The 12,914-nt window shown below is 46.6% G+C and overlaps 1 protein-coding gene across 2 annotated transcripts in view; it reads right to left on the bottom strand.

Annotated features, from left to right (window-relative positions):
- The window catches only part of SYT17 (synaptotagmin 17), a gene marked incomplete at both ends in the record, with an annotated part of 57,053 nt that overhangs the window by 30,558 nt on the left and 13,581 nt on the right, over positions 1-12,914 (bottom strand). The gene's annotated exons all lie outside the window — the stretch shown is intronic.

Here is a 12,914-nt window from a genome sequence, read left to right as displayed (position 1 = left end):
TGGATTCTAGAGACAACCATGGGAGCCATGGCAAGCTGCTCAGTAGCTGCCCCAGTGGGAGCCTGCTTAGCTTTGGCTATTCTCGGAAGTGAAAGAGGGCAGGAGGCCATTACCTGAGCCCTCAGTACCCGAGGACTTCTTGAGCTCTTCTTGCCATCTTCAAGGTTAGATAGGGCTACTGTCTACTTGGGCCACTGACTGGACCTTCTGAGGCAGCAGCTTCCTGGATTCATTCCCTTTCCAGGTGTCTCTTGTCTTAAATGATGCCAAGCTTTTGTATCCTCCTGTTCCTGTAGGCTTCAAGCTCCTGTTCCCTTTCCCTCCCTTGTCCACCCCACATCAATATCATCCTGCCCACTCTCATCCTCCCAGGGAAACGTGCACATCGACTCAACTGCTCTTTGCCCGGCTCATCATGGGAGTGATCAATCTGTAGCCTGAGGAGTCAGTGAAAACTAAAGAGAAGGCTAACTGAACAATAGCAGAGGCCTTAATGACTCATTGAACAGTTCCTGGATCCTCAGCCCAGAAGGTGTCACAGCTGTGACCGCCAGAGCAAACTGCCCATAAGACATCACCACAGGCCAGGCTCCATGCCTTGGACGGCTGCTATTCTGTCCTTCACCAATGAGAGAATCCATCTAAACCATGCAGTTCAGGTTGTGAATGAAGTCGACAAGATGCAAGCTCAGCCCCTGCAGTTAAGGTGCAGCTATAGACATTTAGCAAGCCACACACCGTCTACGGGGTGAGAAGAGGCAGAAAAACAAATCAGAGAACCAGGGGCCGCGTGCCTACCAGTACGGTTATCACCACGGCAAACAAATGAATATACAGAGGCGGAAGACAGGATCGGCAAGATTGCTCTGTGGGTAAAAGCACTTGCCGCCATGCCGGACCATCACAAGGCAGACAGAGAGAGCCTACTCCTGCAAGTTGGCATCTGATTCCCACAAGCAAGCATAAGAACAGCTAGACCCCTAGTACCCATGGAATACAGCGGACAGCTGTAATCCCAGTGCCGGGAGGCAGAGGCAGGTGAGTTCCTGCAACTTGCTGGTTAGCTAGCCCAGCCGATTGATGAGCCCCAGGTTCAGAGAGACTTTGTTTTATAACATCAGGTGGCAAGTGACTGAAGGACACCCCCAGCATTGACACCTGAACTTTATATGCATGTGCATACAAATCACACACATGCACACACACACACACACACACACACACACACACACAGATACAACATTGTACCTGTACATGCAAAATTTGACACACAGTCATCATGGATCCAGCAATTCTGCTACTAGAGAAAATAGATATTCACATAAAAACTTATCCATAAGCCAGGCAGAACCTCAGCATCTGGGAGGTGGAGGTGGGAGGTTCATGAGTTCAAGACCAACTTGGGCCCTGTCTTAAGAAAACCAAACCAAACCAAGAGGGAATCCAACAAAACTGCACCAGATGTTCATGGCAGTGCTATTCATGGCAGCCCAGTGTCCATCAGTGAGCACTGTGGTATATGTACTCAATTAGATGTTCTTCAGTCATAAGAAGGAACAAGGGCTGGTACCATGCTTAGTGGGTAAATACATATTCCATGAAAGCCTGTGTTGCAGGATAGCTGATCACACTGTGAAACCTGAGATTGTGTTATTTACTAGAAAAAGCTGTTTCTAGTTGTGGTGTGTCTCAGCCCTAGCACACACCTTTAATCGAAGGGCTTTCTGTTAATTGGAAACAGGATTAAATAAAGGCAGCCGCAGCCAAAGGTCAAGAGGTGGGACAAGCAACCCGTTGACAGGGAATGAACACAGGAAAGAAACATAGAGAGGAAGAGGAAGTCAGAAGGACAGATAGAGTGAGACACAGGAAGTAGGAGGGAGGGACATTCGGTTTGAAGGGTTTTTGAGATAGGGTGGAGAAGGAGAGGTTCCTTTTGGGATGTCTGCTGAGGAGGGAGGTCAGTGGGTACTTTCTCTGCCTCTCTGAGCTAGCAGTTTTTCATCCCAGCATTTGGCTTCAGAGTTTTTATTGGTAAAACAAAATGCTAAAAGGTTTTGTTAGAAACAACAAGCCTAAGGACCTGGGTCGCATCCCTGGAACCCATGATGGGAGGAAAGAACTAACCCCTGAAAGTTATCCTCCAAACATGTGCTGTGGTACTTGTGGGCATGCATGTGCACACATGCTTACACATATACACATGCACACATGCTTCACACATACATGTTTCACACACACAATACACTATTAAAATGAAAAAATGATTTGCTGACACATGCTACACAGATAAACCTGAGAAAACATGCTTGACACAAAGTATTATGTGCTCTATGAAGCGTGTTAATAAAGTACCCAGGAGAGGAAATGACCACACTGTTGATCTCGGGTGATTTTATATGCTTGGGCATGTCTGAAAGGATGTTCCCAGAGAGGCTTAATTGAAGAGTTCGGAAGAAGCACCCCAAATGTGGGGCCCATTGCCCCACGGACTGGGGTCCCAGACCAAATGAAAAAGGGAAAGGAGAGAGAGAGCTGAAGCCATTCTTTCATTTCTCTGTCCCCAAATTGCAGATGCAGTGTGGCCAGCTGCCTTTCTTTCCTGCCACCATGTCTTCCCCACCATGGCTGTCTGAAGCTCAAATGAGCCAATTAAACATTCCTTCCTTAAGTTGCTCTTTGCAGGCATTCTATCAGAGCCACAAGAGAAATGACACTGCGAGAGAGATCATAGTAGTGTTTTCCAGAATCTGACAAATTGTGGAGTGTAGGGTGGTCACTTCATGGATACACAGCCTTGTCTGAGTGATGGAATGTTCTAGAACTTGGTAGACATGATGGTTGTTTCACCACCAAGCGTACCAACGCCAGTGAACTGCAGAGACTTTAAAATGACTACATTAATATTATATAAACTTAACCTCCATTTAAAAAGAGATCATAAGACCTATGGCATACCAGAGATCCTCAAGTTTGATCCACTTACAGCAGGGTGTTTCCTGGAGAAGGAGGCACTGGGGACAGGTCCTGAACTGTAAGTAGGATTTTGTCCAACTTACCTTGTTGCAGAGAAATATTGTGGGATGTTGGGCGCCCAGGAGATGAATAGAACCAGGGAGCTGTTGCTCTAACCCTGTTGCCCTTTCTTGCTTAGGTCTTGAATTCTTCCTCTTCATAACACAAAGTTCCAAGTAATTTGCTATATGGTTAATAGCTTAGAGTTTGAAAAAAGTAAATTATGGCTCTCTTTTATAAATAGTCCCACCCCGGGCAAATAATTTCAAGTTGTTAGGCTGGTAAGTGGGAAAGACAAGGGCATCTTCCCACTTAGGCAGGATAGGGGTGTGATTGGGACCCCTGTAGAAGCAGGTGGAGCCCCCATCTATATTTCAAATAAGAAAGATGTGTATTTGGGGGCAAAAATATGATATTTCATAAATAAAGAATTATTGAGAAATTAGAAAGCCGGGACCTAGGGGAGATGGGTAAGAGCATACTCCCAAGCATGAGGACCTGAGTTCAAATCCCCAGTATCCATGTAGTAAAAGATGGGCATAGCTATGTACCTGCCTATAACTCCAGTGCTGTGTGTGTGTGTGTGTGTGTGTGTGTGTGTGTAATCATTGGGGCTTGTTGGCCACCAGCCACCTGTCTTCACATTCAGTGAGAGACCCTGTCTCAAAGGAATGGAGCCAAGAGTAATGGAGCAGGACAAGACAATGGATGTCACCCTCAGGCCCCCGTGTACATTCATATACATACCCCATGACACACTCATACACAGAGAGAAGACAGAGAGTCAAAGATAACAGAGAGAGAGAGAGAGAGAGAGAGAGAGAGAGAGAGAGAGAGAGAGAGAAACAGAGAGGCACAGAGAGAATAAACAAAGGAAGAAAACACGAGGTGATGGTTGGTGCAGGAGCCCTGCAGTTTCCAGGGGGATCTCAAATGTCGCCTTCTCATCTAAGCTCCCCACTGAATGAAACCAGCCTGGTCCCACCGTTAAGCAACCTTGTTCTATATTCTTCGTGGGACTCTGTCCTTACCAGATGCCTTTGTGTTCTTCATTAAGGCCATCACAACGTCCATCTGGCTACCCCATGTAGAACGGGAGTGTCCACTCTTTTGAAATTATGACATTATCATTTACAAGTGTGTCAGGCCACATGCACCTTGGTGTGGCACACTGATACAGATAGTCCCTAACTTCCAGTGACTCAACTTGGCGTTGTTTGTCCAGATTGTCTTTGAGTTTAGTGTTTTGATGGTCACCTGAGCTGGGGGTTGGGGGGGCAAGGCATGTACCTGTAGTTTCTCTCTTGTAGTGTTGTGAGCACCACTCACTCATGCAAGGACAAGGGAACACACCAATCCACAAGTGTGCTGTTCCACTAAACCGTGATGTTTGGACGGTTAGATGCCATTTCCGTCATTCTTACTAAATGCCTGAGACTATCAACTTATAAAGAGAAAAGGTTTATGGGGGGGTTTAATCCACCACAAGCTGGTCCCTTTGCTCTGGGCCTGTGTGGGGCAGCATATCACATTGGGAGTTCATGGTGGGCCAAAACCATTTATATCATGCCCCAGTGAAATAGAAAATGTATGTTGGTGAATTGTCTAGCTCACTGAGAAGACGCTCTGGAAGCAGGAACCTCCTCCCATTTCAGACCCAAATACAGTGGTCTCAGTTTCCTCCAAAGATCCCTGTCTTGGGATCAGGCTGCCCCCTAATTGTGTAAGAGGGAGAGAAGAGAATAGCAAGTAGTTAAGGGGACTGAAAACACCTTGCTCTTGAGAAGAGTCAGACAGTTTACCATTTCAACAGAGGTCACTTTTGCTCATCTCATAAAAATGTCTGCGGTGGGGACCGGAAGCCAGAAGCTGGACCCCCAGAGGGACTGGGTTGAGGTGGCCACTTCTTCCCCAGTGTATTGTGTCAGATGCTTGTGATCCCTGATGGCGTTACATTGTCTGTTCTCTTAGGCACCTCTGTCAGGTGTTGTAAACACCTGGCTCAATGGCTTGGGGGGAGGTGCCTGCTTCTCCAGCCAGCCTCTCACCGAGCCAAACAGCAAACAGAACATCGCCTTACAGTTCACTAATGCATTTCCTGTTTTATGTGCTATTTGCTTATCTCCCTCTTGCTGCTCTGGTGCTTTCCATGAATAATAAACACTCTCATTTGGAACCTGAAGCAGGGCTGCCATAGATCTGCCCCAGGTCCTCCTCTGGACCACGCAGAACATCTGGAATGCTAAAGAGAAGAGGGCCTGGGCCCCTTTAATGGCACATCCCCAGTGACCCTCCACTATGTCCCACTTAAAGGCCCCATCACCTTGCTGTAGCACTGACTGAGGCCACGGGGGGGGGGGTAGACTCAGCAGGCGGGTGAAATATGCTTTCAGGTCTCAATATTTTTAATTCTCAGTGGCTCTGGGGGCATGTGACGGCACCGTAAGTCAAGTGGTATTCATGCACCTCACACCACTCCAATCTGGGTGATCCTGAGACTTTGCTATGTGGTGCCCCAAATGGAGACAGAACCACTGTCACATCATGATCCCCAAGTCACCGCCCTTCCCAGCCTCAAGAGACTGGAAGCTGAGGTGAAAGGAGCACCTGGGTGGGAGGAGCACCTGGGTGAAAGGAGCATTTGGGTGGGAGGAGCACCTGGGTGGGAGGAGCATCTGGGTGGGAGGAGCATCTGGGTGGGAGAATCATTTCTTTCTTTTCCCTTTTGAGGAGATGTCACAAATAAACAAGCCTCATTTCCTTTTTTATAAAACCCTGATGAGCTTAATTGAGTAGCGCCACGTGGGGTGGGCTAGGGAGACCCAAAATAGACAGTCTGTAAATTACTCAGATGAATCCAGAGGCTCCCCCTGCCAGCTCTCCCAGCAGCCTGCTCATGCAAATGCCATAGCTCTCCACCCAGGCAGAAAGATAAAGAAAAAGATAGGGGAGGAAAAGAAAAGTAAAAGAAAAGGAGGGAAGGAAGGAAGGAAGGAAGGAAGGAAGGAAGGAAGGAAGGAAATAAAGACGAAAGTCTTCTGCAGCTTTGAGTGCAGTAAAGCTCTAATCAATAAAAAGGAATTGAGAGAAACCATCGGGGAAAACAGGAGCCAGGTTCTCTCCTCACAGGCTTCCTTTGAAGTGCTTCTAATGCTCCCGCTCCTGCTCACCTCCCGTCTGCTTAGAGCTTTTAATGATGTACAAACAGCTGCCCTACAGGTCCCTCTGCCTTTATCCTGACCACCTGGGAGATGCCTTTTGTTTCCTAATTTACTGTACAAACAACCCTTTCTAAAGAAAACTTTTTTTTTTTTTTTTAGCAAAATCCATTTTCCAGAAAAACACATTTTGAGTTTACAAAATAGGGCATTTCAGACACTTGATCAGTGTGCCCTTGTCTCCTCTCACCTCTGTCCATACAGTTGCCTGTGTTTACATAGCTTGTGTCCTCAGCAGGACACAAAAATCTCCTTATAGAAAACCTTAAACACAGACATTTTCCACATAATGACTTAGCTGTGCGCCTGCTGTAAGTGTTGTCTTATAGTCTACACTGGATTATAACTATTTTCCTATTGATACATACCTAGGTTGTGTGTAGCATGCACATGTGTGTGTTCACATGTGTGCACATTTGTGTGTTTGTGTGTGTCTTGGCCGGAGGCTGACATAGGGACTCTTCCTCAGTTCCTCTCCACTGTATTCACTGATACTCTATTGCTCAATAGAACCCATAGCTCACAGGTCCATCTAGTCACTAGCTGGCATGCTCGAGGGAACCCATTCTCTAGCGTCTGTACCCTGTAATTACAGGTGCATTGCCAAGGCCATTGGGCATTTACACGGATGCTTGTGGTCATGTTTATGCAGCTGAGAAATCTTCCTAGACCCCCCTCCCCGTTATTTATAATGACTTCAATGGAATACTTAGGAATGTTCTTTTAGATTATATCCTTCTCATAAAACCCTAAGGTAGGATAATCGGCCCAAGAAACAGTAAGATCTTTTTTTGACAATCAATATGAATTGGAGGATTGGTTGCCAAAGGGGTAATCTAACTTCATGGCCACCAGCAGACAAGATTTGAATCTGAGCTTTGGGGGCAGGGACTAGGAAAGGCTTTTAATGCTTGAGCAAGCAGATACAAGGTCTCCTAATATATGGCTGTCACATTCTCCAATGAACTGTTGTCATGGCTTGAATGTGAAGCATCCCCCACAGGCTTGTAGGTTTGAATATTGGTTGGTCCTCAGCCACCAAAAGCATTTCACTGGGGCAGGTCTTGAAGGGTTTTTTAATCTGCTTGTTACTAGGATGAGGAGTGATGTGCCCATCCCCAAACATTTGCCACTGGGGACCAAGATCCTCTATCCGCCACACTGTCCCTATACAACTGAACTTTGAACCAAAGAAATCCTCTCCCTTAATGTTGCTTCCATTAAGTATTTTCCCCCACAACAAAAACTTAGCAGGATTATCCAGTCAGGTGTCAATTTAATGCACAGTAGTCCCCTTTATCAGTTATTGATGGGGATGTGGTTCAACTCTCAATGGGTGCCTGAAAGCACAAATAAGAATGAAGTCTACACACCCACAACTTCTCTATTCATGTTTGCCTCAGTAAAACTAAACTTACTATAGATTATACATACCAATAATATAAGAAGAATCAGAATAATGCCCTATAATCCCTATAATAAGTTGTTTAAAACTTAGGAATCCTTTCACAGATTTCCCATTTATATCTCTAGACCATGTTTGACTGTGGTGAGACTGTGGAGAACAAAATCATGCTCAGGAGAGGATTACTCTCTGTCTTTTTCATTCAGAGCCATTGACTTCTGACTTTCTAAGCCCAAAGTCTTCTCCACACCCACAATGTGGGTGATAATACAGTGGGCTGCACCTGCCACAGTCAAACTTTTCATCCTTGTCTAGTGATATCTTGGTTGATTTACTCATGGCTGCAATAAAATATCTGCCCGAAAGGGAAAGGGTCTAATTCCAGCTTACAGTTTCAAGGGGTCACAGTCTATCACGGCAGGCAAGGCATGGCAACAGGAGCATGACGCCGATGGTCACACTGCAAGCCCCTGAGAAACAAAATAATGGGGAGTGGGCTCCAACTGAGGAAAAGGGAGGGAGGTCAATACAGAAGGAGAAGGATGGAGAAACACACTGAGGTTGTTTGATAAAGACTCACAGAATCACATTATTTTACATTTACCTAAAGTTATACACACAGTTGGTGTGTATGTATAAATATATACGTTAAGATTTATGTTGATATAGATATTCATACACACACACATACATATTAAAAAAAATTAAGCCATTTAACCGACAATGCTCCCCACAAGAACCAAAGGCTAACAAAACTGTTTAAACAAAACTAATGATACTAAGACCCTAGTATCAGACACCAGTAGGAAATGACCTTTTAAAGGGTTGTTTAGGATAATCCAAGCAACAATAGAGGCCATCAGTGTACCCTATGTTGCCTCAGAAGGGTTGAGGATGGGCTCCTACTGATGACAATACCACACACTAGAGTCCCGGACACGGGACTTAGATGATTGGAGCTGGGTCTGGTCTAGAAGACTCTTTTATATAGTTTATCTTCCATGGTTTCAGAAAACTCTACAGAAGCTGCCAAGGAACGGAGCAATTAAATGGTCTGCCCAGCAGCAACGTCTACGAACCACATTCACTAACATGGCAACATATGAATAAAGGTGCAGTAAGTGGTACCCAGCTGTCTAGTTGGACCTAAGGCCCACTTAAAGAGGAGGGAAGTCATCCCAGGTCTTGGAAACCTAGCTAGCTTCCTGGGATTACCCAGCTTCTGCATCTATGGCTCAGGAAACATTGGGGAAGATGGGGTGAAGAGAGTGTAAGATACAGGATATCGGAAAGTCTGCTGAGAAATGTTTTCCTTGAGATGGTTGTACTAACAAGATCTGAACATTAGCAATGCCAATGGACATGTTAGTGTGGAAGGGAGGAAATTTTGTACTGCCCTAGGTAGGGGAGTGCTAGTGTGAGAAACAGTTTAGGACTCTGAGTTCTATCACGCTCAGTCTAGACGTCAAGCCCCCATCCCCAACTCCATCCGCAAACCCACTTGGAACCAACACATGAGAAACCATGCCATATTTAGTACGTAAATAAACCAGAGCCACAACAGGCAAGGTACACTGGGCATGGTCCAAGTGTGATCTCATCCAACTCTCAGAGAACCTGGTGATAAGGATGGAGACGATGACAGTGACACTGTAGGGTTCAGTCACAAGTCTACCCACTAGTAGATTTGTTCACCCACCAGTCAAGTGCCAGAGCCCAAGTGTAAGAAATTTGTGTTTGGTGTTGATACCCAGATCCTGGCACTGAGCTTCTGGGATCCTACACAGTCCCCACGAGTTGTCCTCTGACTTCCACAAGCGCTCCAGCATATATGCACACTAAATAAGTAAAAAATGTAATTAAAAATTTTAATAAGCTGTCAAGTGTGAAATTGATTTCTACTGAGGGTGGAGGGGCACAAGAGGCCCCCACACAGGGAAACTTTTATTTTCTGTTGCTCTATAAGGCTCTGATCTGGTCCCCCAAAAGCATTATGGGGCTGTCTATCAAAAAAACTGAGTCAGAAACAGCTTTAAACACACACACACACACACACACACACACACACACACACCACAACAGGGTTCTAAAAGGTCAAGGCTGACAGCATCTCAGAGCAAGTTTAAAGTGTTGTCATTTGCCTGGTTAAGGCTGAATGGTGACAGTAGCAGTTGGTGAGGAATCTCAAAATACAGAAGGCAGTTAGGAGCCTCTGTTTACCAGGCTGTTTTTAGCAGTCCAGAAGGCAGGCTGGGGGCGGCCGTAACTCCAGGCAGTTTCCAGGTACTGAGTCCAATCAGCACAGAACTCTGAGTATCTCACAAGCCCTGGTGACACCACTCTATCGGCTGCTGTCACAGTCACATATGTCACTAGACATTTACCCAGATCTATGGGTTGTACACGTTAACAGTGTACCCCAAGCTGCAATAGCGACGCGTTAACGTGGGCTTGTGTCTGGTACCAAACATACTGCTGTGGTGAGTGAGGTGGGGTGGAGGGGAGTGATGGGAAACCTATAAATCTTCTTGATTCTCCTGCGGCAGGCCCCAAACAGTCATGTGTGTGTGTGTGTGTGTGTGTGTGTGTGTGTGTGTGGCATATATGTATGTGGTCCTGTGTGTGTGCATTCCTGCATTGTGTGTATATGTACATGTGGGGGGTTTGAAGGTCAATATCCAGTATCTTTATATGTGTGTGTGTGTGTGTATGTTTTGTTTACATGCACATATATATACACCACATGCATGCCTAGTATGATGAATCCCCTGGAACCTGAGTTACAGGCAGCTGTGAGCTGTCAGGTGGGTGCCGGGAATTGAACTGCAGTCCTCTAGAGGAGCAGCCAGTGCTCTTAACCCCTGAACCATCCCTCCAGTCCCCTTCCATCTTATGTTTCATGGCAAGGTTTCACACTGAACCCAAACATCCTACTGCCCCAGCCCCAGGCACTGGGCTCACAGACACATGCCGGGAACTTAGGTTTTTGAATGGGAACTAGACTCAGGTCCTAATGCTTGCACAGGAAGCACAGTACGAGCTCAGTCGCCTGCCAAGACAATCCCCACCCCCACCCCAAATGAAGATAATTCCAGCCAGGCATGGTGGTGCATGCCTGTAACCCTAGTGCTCAGGAATCTGAAGCAGGAGGATTGTGAGGTCAAGGCTAGTCTGAGTTGCTGGTGCTTTGCCCAACTGATGTAGGATTCTCTGTAAGAATGGCTAAGAGCAAAGCTCTCTGCATCTAGGTGCAAATGACAGCAGGGTGGCCTTGGCTGCCAGCTTCATAGGAGGGAGGAGGTAAGGACAGGAAGGGAAGGAAGAGAAAGAGTTTGCGAAAGAGAATGGAGAGATGGGGTGGAGAAGGAAAACAAGAATGGATGGAGCAAGTCACAGCACAACTCCCAGAGGACCACACTTGGAAGGGAAGCTAACACTGAGCAAGACCTCCAGGTTGGGGTGTGGGTGTCAGTTTCTCTGCTTCTCCAGGGTTTAGGATAAAGAATGGCGTTTGAGTGTGGCAAGATGAAACTCTCCCTCATTCCCCAACTGTAAACTTCTGAATGGCCGAGACGGTAATTCTTTGAATACCAGTTGTAGTCAACCATTGCCTTAGACCTGGCGGGTCCTGATGGCAATGTAAGAGGGAAGAGCCTCCCAGAGGAAGTGTCTTAGGTATGAAACCAGACTCACAACAGCCCCAGTTCCCTGCCTGCCCTCTCCTTGTCCTCCCTGCTTCAAAGACCCGTGTCTGGATGCCACCTCCCATGATGGGCATCAGAGATTTCTAACCTGCTAGGACCACAGGCCAAAACTGCCAGAGTTAAGCTCCCATTTCTCTTTAACCTTCAGTTGCCAGTTCTGTGGGTGAACAACACCGGGCTCCCATGTGTGCCTTGCACAAACTCCTGTGTCCCTGGCATGTTTAAGGACCAGACTGTGGCCCACTGTGTTAACATATACATCGCACACTCTTTCTGACCTTGAAAATCCCTCCTGGTTCTCTCAATTGGTGGCCTCTCCCTGATAAATGATGTGCTTTGCCTCAGGGCCTTCTTCATGAGGAATCTATATGAAGGAAGGGGCAGACATCCTTCTTGGAAGACAAACACACACACACACACACACACACACACAGCTAACAGGACAGTCCTCTGGTCCTGTCCCCACACTGGAGAACCAGTGTGTCATTAGGATGTGACGTGGCTCAGCAGGAGAGGGTACACTTAGTATGCACAATGCTCTGGGTTTAATTCTTAGCAAATAATTGACCATAAACGAGCTATTGTGTTTCTATGAAGGCAGCCCTGGGCCACTGAATTCTTGACCAAGACTGAACAGCTTTGAGATGCACCCGGCATGTTTGTGTACAAATACATTGTGTGTAACTCACTGGGCTGGGCCACCCTCAATAGTGCAGTGTACAAAGTATGTCTTCTGGCTGTGCCTTCTTCCCTAGGTTGTTTAGCTCCCTCTGCCCGTAGAGGGTGCACACAGGAGTGCTTAACAGCCTCTTGAAGTCACAGTTCAGTCTGTGGCCTTAGGGTATGGTCCCAGCAGCAAGTCACATGCCTGTTGTCTCCAGGTTGGACATGGGAAGGAAGCTGATCACTGAATACTTTGCCTGAGAAACGTCTGCGCATCTTCAACTCCACTGCCCTCATTTTTGTATTTTTTTTCTTCCAAATCATTTACTGAAAGTCAAAAGGGTTGACGGCTTTATACCCTGGGCAATCCCTCTCCTGATTGGTCAGCGTCGTGGCAAAGTGTTCCTAGGGTGGTTGTGCCATGAATCTGTATATCTGGTAAGATTTCACAGAACTGGGGCTGGACCCATAAGAGTCCTTGCCTCATAAGCACACGGACCTGAGTCTGGATCCCAGAGGCCACTTGAAAACCCAGGCATGGCTATGCATGCTCATAACTCCTGTGCTGCGGGGACAGAGACAGGGGGGTGTCTAGGGCTGGCTGGACACCAGTCTACTCCAGGTTCAGTGAGAGCCCCTGCCTCAGAGAAATGAGGCAGACAGAGATGGAGCAGGACACATGACTTCCTCCACTAGCCTCCACATACAAATGCACATTCATACACCCTACATACACCAGACCCATGCGCCTCCATACATACACCAAAGAGTGAAAAGATTTCATAAAACTCTGTCTGTCTCTGTCTTTCTCTTTGTGTGTGTATTTCTCTCTCTCTCTCACATCCATATGTATGCCCTTGCACACACACACACTCATATATGCACATTCAAATACATACACTCACACAT

The sequence above is a fragment of the Micromys minutus genome (genome assembly GCF_963924665.1).
Source record: "Micromys minutus genome assembly, chromosome: 2".
Taxonomy (NCBI): domain Eukaryota; kingdom Metazoa; phylum Chordata; class Mammalia; order Rodentia; family Muridae; genus Micromys; species Micromys minutus.
Note: the sequence above shows the minus strand (reverse complement) of the source record. Positions and strands in the feature narration are given on the sequence as shown.